This window comes from Acomys minous (genome assembly GCF_964271855.1).
Source record: "Acomys minous genome assembly, chromosome: 6".
Classification (NCBI taxonomy): domain Eukaryota; kingdom Metazoa; phylum Chordata; class Mammalia; order Rodentia; family Muridae; genus Acomys; species Acomys minous.
The window spans coordinates 1,058,310-1,072,377 of NC_140487.1; the positions used below are offsets into that span (position 1 = coordinate 1,058,310).

At 41.1% G+C, this 14,068-nt stretch overlaps 1 protein-coding gene and 1 long non-coding RNA gene across 2 annotated transcripts in view; one reads left to right on the plus strand and one right to left on the minus strand.

Annotated features, from left to right (window-relative positions):
* The window catches only part of SND1 (staphylococcal nuclease and tudor domain containing 1), a 406,636-nt gene that overhangs the window by 296,351 nt on the left and 96,217 nt on the right, over positions 1-14,068 (minus strand). The window lies entirely within an intron of this gene.
* On the plus strand, positions 532-8,919 carry LOC311600898. The gene is made up of 2 exons (XR_014780400.1): positions 532-569; positions 7,802-8,919. It is a non-coding gene; the product is annotated as an uncharacterized lncRNA (long non-coding RNA).

Consider the following 14,068-nt stretch of genomic DNA (forward strand, 5'->3'; position numbering starts at 1 on the left):
AGCATCTGGCTAGAACCTCTCCGTGCTGTGAAGCAGCCTTTCTGCTGCCTTTCCTGCTATGTTAAAGGCGGAAGCTGGCATGAGGCAAGAGAGCAGCAGCACCAAGCCTACATTAGCATAACAAGTCTGGGAGATAAAGGGATGCCATCTAATAAATGAGCAAAACCAGAAGCGGTGTAGACACTTTGTGCCCTAGACAGGCATCTCTCTCCTCTCCTCTTTCACACATGCACTCTACCCAAACATGCCGGTGCAGCAGTGTTCTTGCCATGAGCGCTGTTTTGTTATTTATAGAGACTATAAAAGTGCACAGCACTTTACAAACCACAGAACACAGGCACCAGAGCCTGGAGGAGCTGAGCCTAAATGAGACAGGGACAGAACAGGAGGGGAAACAGGAGACTATTAAGTTGCACCAAATCCATGGCAAGAGCAGTTCTGGGAGACAGCAAAGCCAGGGCTAAGACTGTAAGGGAGAGCTCAGAGAAACCACAACCAAGCTAGCTGAAATTTAAGCCCTCACTTTCCAGTAACATCTTAGTCTGGTGGAATGTTTTGTGACAGAATGCGTAGAACTGGATCGTTTATAATGAACAGACTTGGAAGCTGAGTCTACCTTCACACAGGGTCCCAGGAGGCTTGGGGTCTGGTGAAGGCCTGCTCTTTGCCCTTTGCCCCCAAGGCAGCCTCTTGTTAGCACACTCTCCCCGAGGAGGAATTCTGTTGCCCTAACATGGTGGAAGAGCACAGAACTGGCTAGCAAGGAAACAAATTCCTTTATTATCAGCATCAATCTATTCCACTCCATGACCTAAAATCTTCCCTTACATACAAGGGGGCTAAGTTTTCAGTACATAAATTTTGGGGGAAACACTCCAACAACAACAGGCATTTAAACACAAATTGTGGTTTTTCTGTCCATATGATGCAAATTCATCTGAGGGAAATGAAAATGTGAATGGTAAATAAATATCCCAATGCTTACATTGAAGAAAGAAGGAAAGATGGGTTGAGATACGCTCTTCTAATGGGTCTGGGGGAGCGGCAGAGCTATCCATTGTAATGGGCCCACAACACTCATCAGTCCAGACAGTCACCACACCCTCTGTCCCCATCTTGGAGGAATGTGCAGGAGTTACAGAGCGCTGACAGGAATGCTCCCCAGGCCTCAGGCGCAAAAACCTTTAATTGAAGGATTTAAAGCGTGTTCCTTAATTTAGTACTGTCTGCACTTTCGAGCAACTGAGAAAAAATGAATAGACAGATGTTGCTGGTATTGAGTTTTACCAATTACAAAGGACCTAATGTTGCTACACACGTCTGTGATGTATTATTGCCCTGTGGCAAAGAGCTTAAGGGACTTTTTCAAAGACACAGGACATGACTAAGGTCAAAAGAATACCAAATACAAATACTTGCTTGGTGACCTCTGTTCTAAATAGTCACAAACAGTCATCCTGACTTTTTAAAATACAAAAATATAAAAATACAAAAAAAAAAAAAAACAATCAACAGTTGAATGTTAAGTAGGAACAGAATATTTTGGGTAATCCCTCGATCTGAGCTTACTGGTGATGCTCACTGCCTGCTGCTTCAGAGACAAACCACTGGAGCCCACGCATCAGGGTATGTTCTGCAATGTCACTGGTAGTTGATATTGAAAATAATCACCCAGCTGATCCTGATAGTCTTCTCATAAATTTCTCTTTAGTTTCTCAAAGAGCATGTTGCCAATTCATTGCAAAAAAGCCAGACTTTAATCTCCTCCCATCCATCAGCAGTGACACCAGCCCTCTTCTCCATCCAAAGGGGAAACCATGTGCAATAGTTCTGCCCGATTTCCCCAGGATTTTAGCTTCGACTGCTTGGTTTCTAAGCCCTCAGCAATGGGAGCAATTTACCTCGATCGACTTCACCAGTCACTGTTGCAATTTAGCTAAGACATTTCCCAAGGGCCTATTAGGAAAGGTTCCAATTTGAAAAACTCACATCTGATCCTACAAACCAGTGCTGGAAACATCATTGGAAACCAACTTACAAATTATTTTTTTTCCTCTGATCACAAATCCTTTCGTTTAATACATAGATGAAAACAAGAAAGGAGAAAGCAGGATTTCCGAAAATCAACTCAACAAAAGCTCAAATATACTACTATCAAAAGAAATGTCGATACCAACCCCAGCCTGCTATATGGTGCCAAGGCTCTGGCTCCATTTGGCTCTATGGCTGTATCTGCTGCACTCAGCGAACTGTAGGTGGTGGCTGGGCCAGAGGAGCCATTGGCGGCTTCTGCAGCAGCAGAGCAACATCTGGGACCCAGCAAGTACACAGAGTCAGGGTGGAGGGCTCAAATTACACTCCTACGATCCTTCCACACTTGCTCACACACTACCAAGAGAAACACAGAAGTGCACACTAGGTATGGATGGGCAGAAGGAAACAGTCGACTCCTTTGGCAAAGGAAACAAAGAACTTCTTTTTAAAAAAATAATGAATAGGTAAAAAGTCAGCAACTTTAAGATCACCTCTGTGAAAGTCGTGATGTTTGGTACAGAACTGCTACTCCATAGGTAACTGCAGCATTACCTGAAATCATACTTAATAGACCACAACAATGTATCAGTAGGTCTTGGTTTGTGCTTTTCTAGAATACTGGTGCTTTCAAAACAGACTGCAGAAAAAGTATCTTTGTTTAATATAACTGCCACAAAAAATAAGGTGTTGAGTAGAATGCTATCCATCTGGGATTCTCACCCAAAAGTTTAACCAAAAAGAATGTTTGTTAGCAAATGTCAATAAATCAATGAATAGTCACATACTATTAATAAAAATAATTAGAAAAAAAATCATGCTTGGTTTGATATTACTTGGGATACATGATTTTTTTTTAATTCAAAGCACACATGTATCTATTTTACAATCAGAATTGTGCAAGATTAAAATGACAGCATTGCCATCACTTTGTACCACAACTTTTACCAGGTTGTCACCTGAAATTATTTAGGAGTCAGCCTTAACCTAAGTGGTAGCAGAGTTCCAAATGCTCAGGAGAACGGCTGCCATTGGATGTTAAGGGAGGGACCCACAGGCACAGGGCAGTGCAGTGTTCTTGTCTCTGAAGGAGGCACAGGCTAAGATGCGGAGACTGGTTATGTCCCTGCATTCCCAATCTGGCTTCGGGTAGTATTTTATGTGAGTTCCAACTGCAGACAAGAAAAATGACTAGGATGACAGGACAGAGACCAACACCTGATCCTTTGTATTGTGCTGTTTTCTGAGACAGGGTCTCTCTGTGTAGCCTTGGCTGTCCTGGGCTCACACTGTAGACCAGCTGGCCTCAAACTACAACAAGCTGCTTCTCCACGTGCTGAGATTACAGGCGTGCACCACCACTCCTGGCTCTTTTTTTTTTTTTTTAAAGTAACAGCACTGATTATACAATCCACAGCCACTGCCACTTTTCAGTCAAAATCTTTCCATGGGGCATATAGCATGTTCAACATGCTCATCACTTGGGAAATGCTGCTGTTAAAGAGCATCAATGCTGAAACTACAGCCAAAGACTCCTGGTCCTCTCTTCTTTGCAAACAGCATATATCCAAAGCCAGATTTCCTTCAAATACATCAACTAAAATAAGACATCAGAAGAGACACTCCAGAAGCAGATCAGAACACAGTGCTACATACCAAGTCACATTAAAAGCAGATTTGAGCCCCTCAAAAATGTGTTACTAGTCAAATTTTCCCCTGAAAGTGGTTATTTCTATCAAAAAAAAAAAAAAAGCTACTTGTGCTTGGATGATAGGTTTACTAGTTTTAAGTGGGTATTTTTAAATGTCTCAAATGTCTAATATAGTTATCAACTGTTAAATTAATCCATAGAAACAAAAACACCTTTGAGTTACTCTCTAACTTACAATGAGGTTCTTAACTAAAAAGTTTGAGAAACCCTTTTCCCCAGGAACTCAGAGAGAAACATAAAGCACATCCTGTGAGGGGAGTCACGGCTTTCATATGAGATGGTCTCTAGGTCACTATGCATACAGTCTCACAAAGGCCCCCAGAAGCACTTAATTTCACTCAACTCTCACCCAAGCACAGTAGTCTCACTCTGACCAAATCAGGATTTGTCCAGTCCTGCCATATGCTTACCAGTTCAGCACAATGCTAACTGCTGTACAAATAAACTAACTGATCTCTGCTTCTTGATTACTTACCACTAAACGCCAAATTTATAATAATCTTTATAATTTTAATAGATGTAAAACTAAAATACTAACTCTATATAATTTAAAGCACATTTAATATTTCTGCACTTTACTAAAAGTTGTAGCAATTCCAAAATCTTTTACAACCATCAATCATATAGCATTTACTTGATTATGTCTCTATGCCTGGATATTTGGTCTATTTCTACTCTTTCTGAGAGACCATTCTGTAGTGAATATTGTTAGGGACACAGTTTGGCTCTTATTTTAAATCCTAGTAAAAATTGTACTCTAATAATAAAGCCACCAACATATTTAGCCTCTTTCACCACTTGGTCCCCACGGTAAAGGCCATGATCGCACTGCATATACAATCTGTATGTGTGTGTGTGCATGTGTGTGCATCCACATGCAGATGTGGAGGATAAAAGTCTACACTGACTTCTTGAGACAGGGTGTCTTACTGAAGCTTGTCTTTAGAACTAGACTGGCTGGCCAGTAAGACCTCATAATGGGCCTATCTCAAATCAGGCTTTTAGGTGAGATCTGGACTCACTTAGGTCTTGGTCACTTCAGATCCAGTCTAGGCCACAGTCACTCTGATTGGTAGGCCAGGTTGCCTAATGTGCTTGCCTAACTTAGAGGCTGAGCACGCTCCTCCAGAACTCATGCTGAAGGCCTGAGCCTGCACTACATCTAGAAACAGGCTTTCAGAGATGTATAAAATGACTGGTGTCCTCATGAATGTAAACATCAGGGACATACGTACCTTTGAGGGACAAAGAGAACCTCTGAAAAACATTTACAGAGATGAGATCAAGCCCGCTGGGGCAAGAAGTGGACAATCCTGCCCATTACATTACAACAACAATTATAAAGGTATTTCTAAGCATCTATACCATAGATTCACAATTTAATCAATTAATTTCTGGTGAGCATTTGTTGAGATTACCTAGAGCATCCAGTAATTTCAAAAAAAAAAAAAAAAACCAAGATATAAATCTCTAGAGAATACTAAAACAGTCACCTGCTATACAAAAGACATGCTTTCAAAGAAAAATTGAAGATGGAGTAATGTAAAAGGACAAGGGCTTTGAACAAATAAGAGTAAAGACCTGCAGGGCATGAAACTAATTTTAACAGCGTTCAAAGAAAGATTGTGGTTAAAAATGAAACCAAATGACTAATAAGACCAGATGGATGCTAGGCTCTGAACCATGGGGTGGGATTTACCCACAGTGGAACATCAGGACTACCAAAGCTAAAAAGACGTCTAGAAAAACAAGAGAAAGGATGGTGAGTGGTATAGAGAGCTAACAACGTAACTGCAAGCTTAGTCTAAAAGTCTCAAAAACTCCTATCTTTGGTATGTTCTCTATCTGTGTGTTTCACTGTCCCCCCTTTCTCAACTAATAGAGGAGATAAAATACACCTCAGTACACTAGAGCAATGACCAGCGCTTCCTCGTCTTTCACCAGAGTGTAGCTGGCAAAGTGACGGCCGTGGACTGCCTTAGATCTCAACCCCTAGGTCTAGGGATTGCCATTACAAAAGATTTCACATACAGATTTTCTAAAAAGTCTTGTCTCTGTCAATCCTCTCACAACAGAGACACTTGTTTAAATCCAGTGATGATTAACTCAGTTGAAGTCCATGAGGCTGAACTGTAATTAGATACAGGTATTTAAAGTTTTCCAGCATGCTAATCTTGTATCTGATGGCCAAAAAGCTAGAGCTAGGTGGCCTAGAAAACCATATGGAGGTGTGCTGAGAGCTGTGCCTCCCAGAAGCCCTAGTTAAGGCATATATGGGGTGTAACACACCACTTGAGATCTATTTTTAAACCTTGCTATGCTGTTTCAATGTTCCCTAAAATTATATTATGCTCCAAACTGAGACTCAGAATCTACAATTTAATAGGCACACAGTTTGAAACTATAATGTAGATTCCAGTTCAAGTTTACCTCCGTGCAATACAGTCAATACATGCATGGTGATGCCAATGACTCAAGAATAAATAGTTAATACGAATTTGTTGTTAGAAAAAAAACTAACCCTTAGATCTCAGACTCAAAGAATTCCATTAAAAAGAGTTCACAAGATAGGGGTATTCTCAATTGGTAGAGTACTTGCCTAGCATGCATGTACGCCTGGGTTCAGTTCCCAGCACCAGATAAGCCTGGTGTGTGATGCACACCTATAAACCCAACACCAGGCAAGCAGAGGAAGAGCAGAAGTTCAAGGCCAACTTCAGATACACAGAAACTGGGGCCAGGCTGGGATGTATGTGCTTAAAGATTTGGCAAGGAACTTCCCTTCATAATGGCAAAAATAAGACGGCAAGGGCAAACATACAGTGGGAGAAGCCTTCTGAGGCTCTTGCCAAGTTATCCATTGACTAAATCATGGCTAATTTGCCTATTATCATTAAGGTACATAATGACTGTTCTGGGCAAAAGTAGGAAAGTTCAAAATTGAATGGTATAAAGGTCAAACAAAATACTACACCCTTAACTGGCTGTGAGCAAGCAATCCAATTAGTTAGCAAACAAAAAGAAGGAGATGTTTGTTAAAGGAATCCTGGGTATTGGTTCATTTAGCCTTATTTCCTAAGCAATATTCATGGACAGTCATCATTATACTATCAATTTATGTGTTCAAACACAGACTAAGCTTAATATCCTCTCAGTGTCTAAGACCTAGAGATGGAGTTCAGACCCAACTAGCTTGACCTTCACCCAGGATGTCCAACTTGAAGCTTGTGTGGCTGCCTGCAACCCATGTTGTTAAGAACAGTAGCCAATACCAAAGTGTAAGCTCACTTAAAGCAATGTGAATTTTTTCTGTGCGTATGAGTGACTCTGTTTTGTAATAGTTACACAGTTCTCAGACGTGAACTACATAGATAATATGGCATTTCCTCATGTCAAAAGGACATGTCTGCTATTCTATCCCTTTTTCAAGTAATAAATAATTAGTTTAGATTAATGAGACAAATAAATGATTAACAAGTCAAGTCATAGAAGCCCAAATCCAATCCTAGGTAGACTAAGATGGTATTTCTGGCCACAGGCCAAGTTGCTAAGGAGAACCCACAAAGAGCACAGCCTGTCAAGTATCAAAACTCCAAGAAAGGCAAGCAAGGAGGGGACAGGACTATAAGGACCTACGTATGTCCAACAAGAGTTTCTGCTTGGGGGAAGGGGGCTAATTAGGAAAAGAGCTAGTAGCAGAAATGAGAGAACGGGTTACATACAGAAGAAATGGACAAGTTAGTCAGTAACCGAAAGATGACCTCTCACTGTCAGAGAAGGGAGATGAACAACATGGTTTGGAATAAAAACAAAGGTATTGGTTTAAATAAATCAGATGCAACTCTAAAGAGATATAGCTACAAAAATAAATGTGTGTGCATGTCTGTGTGTTCATACAGTTATTCTCTAGTTCTGACTAATTGCCAGGGTCTAGAAGCAACAGTCTAGCACTCCAGCAATGAGAAACATACCTAAAGCCTAGATCTTAATTTTCAGTAGGATTTGCTACTAGAAGGCATAAGTGGCACTTCTTGGAGAAATGTTAACTCAACAGTTGAGGTAGAGCTGTTTTGATTAAGTTGCATTCCAGAACCATGAAGGTAATGACTGGGACATACACAGGAGTCAGCTTTAAAGGTCTATCACTGGCTAAATCAGGGGCAATTTGGGCACCAAAAGATGCTATTAATGCGTAACTCATTAAATAAAGTACAAAAATGTGGCTCTATATTGACATAATCAAAAGAGAATTTACATAATCTCAATAGCCTCCACACAGTATCAATTACAAAGACAGGCAGGCAGGCAGGCAGGCAGGCAGGCAGGCAGATAGGTACACACACTCCCCTACAGAAAATACCCGACAGATACCAGCCTATAATATATAACATTTAGATTATTTTCTGTTCATAAAAAGGTCCTTTACATTGTTTAACAGTCAATATGTTCCTGTTACCTTAACAATCTGAAGGAACAACTGCACCTTCCTTTAAAACTGCTTATTCCAAGTTCTCATCAATAGATTACATATCAGTTGAAATGTAACCATTAGATTTTCCTATAAAAATCAACATTAAAAAAACCACAAGATCTAACAGCAATGTGACTGAAACCAGGATTAACACAGCTGTTACACATCTATCAACAAAAAATTTGAGAAAGTAATCCTACTTTGAACATACAATCTGTTAAGTCTGTAAATTAAACCAAATGTCTTGACATACCATCAATATCTAATGTATCACAGGTAGTATACAATAGCCAGAATAAGAATGTAAATTCTGTAAGGATGGAACTACTTCTCTTACAACTGACTTTCTGAGAAAGCATCTTACACAGAGGAAAAGTGTACTAACAGCATTGTGCAGGACAGATCCCAGCTGTGAGTGAAATACGAACAAGAAGCGTCAACATCCCATCAGGCCTCTCCACAGGACATCTTTGTGCGCTTTAATGTCCTCATTTGTCAAATAGGGATAGTAGCAATACCTACCGACAATGCTGCTTTATGACTTAGTTGTGTATTTTTAAATTTTTGGAATTGTATAACAAGATTTCAGAGGCTGGTGAGCTAATCTTGTTTCTATGTCACAAGACTGATTTACATTTCTCAAAGAGGAATGGGAGTCCAGAATTCAACTGGGAGTCAGAAGCCCCACCCCCACCCCGACCCCAAATGGTCATTGCACACGCGCCTCATACCTGCATTCCACCATAGCAGGAGCACTAATGAGGGAAGCTTTTCAAAACTAAGAAGAAATGAAATTACTTTTCTCTCCTAAACAAAATGAAGAAGTAAGGACACAAAAAATAGTTCCAGAACCATTTAAGAAAACCATAAGCAATTGGAGTTGGTTGAGAGTGTCATAATCTCAGACAGAGGCAGAATAATCACTCCAAGTTCTAGGCCAGCCTGCCTGTGTGTACAGCAAGTTCCAGGCCAGCCAGGGCTACTGAGCTAGTGAGGCCCTGTCTCAAGCATTGCCTGGGAATGGGCACATAGGAATGTTCTGGGGCTCTAAAACTGTTGGACATCTTGGTTTGAATGGTAGATATCCCTGTGTATATACCACTGTAAATCCATTGAATTTAATGTGGTTGCACCTTATCCAATGACTGGATGTTGATCTCAATACAAACCTTATTGGGGGGGGGGGTGTAAAAAAGCTTTTCTAACGCAGCAAAGATAGGCAGAGCAATGCCATTTACATTTAAATGAAGAATAACTTTTATTAGTACTGGGAATAGAATTGGAAATTACTTGAAATCTGTACCACTCTGAAAATATATTATTATCCATGGCAGCAGCTAGCATAAAGAAACTGTACATCTAATTTGTTTGGGGGCAGGTATACAATCAGAGGTTGCCTCATTCTACAGTGTGACAGATTCCAGCAGAGGAAACACTCTGGAGAACTCCCTGGGGACTGGTCAGCACACAGGCTGGTGAAAACAAGGGCCTCAGGGTGTGTAGAAGGTGCATCAAGAAGCAGAGGCAAAGCAGGTAGGAGGCTGGGATGCTTTCTGTTCAGCCTCTGCGTCAGATGGTTCAAGATGGAAGCATACCTTCAATTACTTTCCACTTTCTGGATGCCTTAAATTAGCAAAAATGCATTTATGGTACTTAGCTGCCATACTCCCCTCCTTCTCTGTGCCATACACTTTGAAAATCACACAGATCACATTGGGAGAGCCTAAACCAATCCTAATATTTTAAGGGCAGTACAGGGAAGAGAGAAAAGTATGGTTAACAGGCAGCAATGCCATCACTCACTGGGAGGGGAAACAGTGCACATTATGACCCCCAGATAAACAATATATAATAGTGATACTATTGTCTCATGTGCTGGCTGCCAAAGACTTATTTTTAATAAAAACAAACAACTGGTGGGCTTTTTTTTAATGCAAGACCTTTAAATTGGGGGGGGGGGATACAAGTGAGGGGATAACAATTTAGATGAAATCTGAATAAATTTTTAAATAAAAAAAATTTTTAAAGAGCTTTAAATTCTTAAGGGCCTGTCGCTTTAAGCTGGCATGCTTCCTATCCTGAATCTCAAAGGAATGCACAGTGGTAAGCTGCCCAAGTAGCAGCCTATAAGCTACACTGCTGCACTCCGTAGCCAATGTCCCCAAAGGAGAAGCCATGGAAGTAGTCTCTTTTGTCGAAATTACCCAACATCTGTGGAGCCTTACAGTGCGTGCTGACTCCCTGGGGCTTGAGCTAGGCTCTTTCTCCCAGGAAGCAGCTCTCTCAGGTTCCAGCATCACATGATGCAGAATTCCTAAGACACATCTTTCCTCTTCACCTGAACTAGCCTCACTTCACTTGGATGATAAATTGGTTTCATAAGCATAGTTAATCAATTCTAGTCAACAACCCAAGATCCAACTACCTCAAATTGTCAAGTTCATTTTTAAGACTGAAAGAATTTGAAATTAAAATACTGCAGATCAAAGGCCACACACTGGAAATAAAATCCTTCTCCCCAGAGGGCTCAGTACTGTCCCAACTAAAGACCAAACTCTAGACACATTGAAGACAAAACTCTACTTGTAATTGGTTTGTAAAAAACGTTAAGTTTATCTACTGCCCACTGGCATTTATCAACTCTAACACTTCAAAAGCTGATATTACAGCTCATTTTATTTGAGCTCCATAAATCCCCAGACATTCATAAGTATTTTTCAATTCAAATCCAACTGAATTTCATTTCATTGAAGACAAATGGAAACACTAAACATTGTTTAAAAAAATTAATAGACCGTTTCCATTACCGGGCCCAGACTACAAGTATTTGTGGAGTAGCACACTCTTGTATTTGTGGATAATACTCCTACATTCATATAGCACTGCAATCCCATTAGCAGCAGGCTTAAATTAATAAAATTGTTTGTCTTGTCAGCTTGTGTTACACGTTGTACAAACTTGTTAGACAATCAGCAGAGGCATGACAATTCATTATCCTACAGGGAACCGCTCTCAAACCAGCAGCTTCCGCTTTCAAATGGAGCTACCACGTCAAATTAAACTATCATTTGCAGCCGGCTGCTGTACATTCTGAATGGTACATACACAACAACACTGCACATGCTCTGCTGCTCTTCAGCTGCAAAGATTTTAAGTTTCTCTCCCAAATACAAAGTCTCCTATGGCTGCTCAGCACCACTAGGCCCATACTGTGAGAAGTCTCCCAAGCAGGACAGATTCTACTTTTTGAAGTTTGCACCTTGGCTGGAAAAGGGCATGATCAAATTTTACACTGGACTGTGGCATCAGCACTCACATCAAACACCAAATGCCATTCTCCTAACACAGAGAAACAGGAAAGAGGAGAAATGAGCTTTTTCCTGGACTGCACTGTCTTCTGGCCCATCTTCAGTGTGATCCCCCATGCTAACCGCACAGGGGTGGGACGATTTAGCTGCTGTTCCACTGGCTAAGATGGAACAAGACACAGCTCATTTCTTGGGCTCTGTGCTGTCCAGCATGCGAGCAGTAGTGCAGAGAATTAAGTTAGCATGAATCTACTTTGCTATTTCAAGCCAAAGGAAGTAGATGTCAGTTACAATAGATAATTCTTGGCATCATTTACCCAAAATACAAATTGGTGACAGGTGGAAAACCAGAAGCCAAATGTTTCTCTGAGTTCCAGACATCACCCCCTACGATGTGACTCCAAGATGACGCATACTTTTACAAATCTCAACAAGCTGAAAAAATAAAAAATAGAGAGCTGATAGATAGATAGAGAGACAGACAGACAGATAGACAGACAGAGCAATCAAGCTAGCTAACGTTTGGAATTAAGAGAATGCTAATGAATGCAATGCCCACAGCTTGAATGCTCTATCCCTTTAGCTTCTATGTGCTATGAACTGGCCCACCAAATCAGGGCAAAAACAATTTTAACTTTCTGTCCTCATAGGGAAATGTGGAATCCATGTTCAAGACAGAATAAACTTAGCAACCATCCAGTCTGTGGCATTGTTTCAAAATACTGTCTGTACTTCTCTGGGACCAGATAACTACTTTCCTCTACACTGTCAAGCTTGGCCATGTGGCTCCAGGAAAATTTACACCTCCCTGCTCTGGTATATGTGAGAATCCAGCAAAATCAGGGTGAGCAGGCTCCTAATTGTCGCAGTTCTCTCTCCACACACATATGATACTGGTAAAACAATCCAGCAGCCAAGACCTCAACACGAACATGAGTGAGGCACAGCCACAGCCTGCCTGTGTTAGACGCAGGAGAAGCCACTGTTGTTACTGCAGCACACCTAACCACAAGAAGACTGAGTAAAAGCTGTAGGAAACTTGGTGCCAGCAAGGGCACTGATCTTACAGTACAAAAGCACCAAAACGTTCCCCAAGAGCAGCAGAAGAGAGCTTCTGAAGCACGGTGGCCCACTTGAAGAAAGAAATATATTCTACTCCTGATGGCCTCTTGCACCTGAGCCCTATTCTCAGCCAGTAAGATAATACAGGGACTGGAAAGAGCAGGTAAAGCTCTTGCCACCAATCCTTCCTTCCCTAGACCCACGTGGTAGAGGGGGGATGTGACCTCCACACACGTACCATCACATGTGTATACATACACTCTCTAAGTCATTTTCTATTCTACTAACACAGAAAATTCTGTGGCAAAAATGACATATCATATCAAGTCTAATGTCTGTTCCATCTTTCTTTGCCTCCTAGCCTGCTAGTGGACTCTAGTTCCAACTCACTCCAATTGAGATGTGAACAAAGCAGCATGTGGGTTCTGACTGTCCGGCTGCGCTCTGCTATGTTGCAGGATATCTGATCCCTTTGTGAACCCCGAGACTGTGAACTGTAAAACCCTGTTTCTTGTTTGTCATGGTTCAGCCCTAACACACACCTTTAATCCAAGAGCTTCCTGTTTATTGTAAACAGGTGGTTATGGTACAGCTCAGCCCTAGCACACAGGGCTTACGTAGGCAGGTGGTACTTGGAGAGAAGGGTATTTGAGACAGCATGGAGAAGAGGAAGGGCTGGGTTTTAGCTTTCGCCTTCTTCCTCTTAGGCTGTCAGATGAGCTAGCAAGCTTTTGGCTGTTGGTTCTTTCCTTCTGGGGTGTGAGCTGAGTAGGAAGATCAGCTGGGTGCTTTTTCTGCCCCTCTGAGCTAGTAGGTTTTCACTTTAGCATTTGACTAATGAGTCTCTGTTGGTTTAAAAAAAAAAACAATTTGAGATTGCATTTTTTATAACAACACTGGTATAAACTAACTTTGGGGAGACCTGATGTAGTTCTTGAGGAACCAAAATTATGATCTCACTATGATTTCAATAGGTGAAGTAATAACAAAGAAGTAACCACTTCATAGTGATCAATAGTTATAAGATGGGCAGCATCAAAAGACCAGACATAAAAAGAGTTGAAATATTTATTGGTTAAAAAAAATTAACTGAATCCTTGGAAAGCAAAATGCAAATGGTGCTTTCATGAATACAATAAAGAACAAAATCAAATCCAGAAGGCTAACATGCTCTGACCGGCACAGAGGGAAAGCATGCATACCATGAGTGTGCTGCAAAAACATTAAGAGATCTCTCAGAAATGAGAATTCATGCACATGTGGGCTCCCGAGGGCCTTCCTTGCCCCACCTTTACCCTTGCTCTGCTGTTAAACAAGCAAGCTTATAATAAACAAGATTTAGTAGAGGCAGGTGGATCTCTGTGAGTTCAAGGCCAGCCTGGCCTACAGAGTAAGTTCCAGGACAGCCAGGGCTACAAAGACAAACCCTGTCTTAAAAAACAAAAACAAAACCAAGATTTAGTAGAGGGACTAGGAACTGGGGTT